Genomic DNA, 371 nt, shown 5'->3' with positions numbered 1-371 from the left:
TGGTGTATTTTACGTAACTTTGTTGAATAAGCTTTGTCATTAGTTTTACTAATGTAACTTGCTTGTTGTAGAAGATTAAGAGGCATATGACACATGTAAGTGAAAAGCATTCCCACCAGTTAACATTTGTGTTTCCTTCTAGATTTTTTTAGTTAATGCTTTGAGTCATAGGTGAGCTTTAAAGCTGGTGACTTTTTCCATCGCTGTGAAAGAATGGTCACCTAATGTTTGCTGTTCAACCATCAGTAGCAGGGTAGAATTTTCTTTGGCCAGAAACCTACAGAGGGATGTTAATATGAGGAGAGGCAGCTGACCTTTTCATTATAAAGGTCAGAGAAGAATCCTTTGACAGGAGATGAGACCTGTCTCTA

Source organism: Trachypithecus francoisi, unplaced genomic scaffold (genome assembly GCF_009764315.1).
Source record: "Trachypithecus francoisi isolate TF-2019V2 unplaced genomic scaffold, Tfra_2.0 Lachesis_group3, whole genome shotgun sequence".
Taxonomy (NCBI): Eukaryota; Metazoa; Chordata; class Mammalia; order Primates; family Cercopithecidae; genus Trachypithecus; species Trachypithecus francoisi.
Note: the sequence above shows the minus strand (reverse complement) of the source record.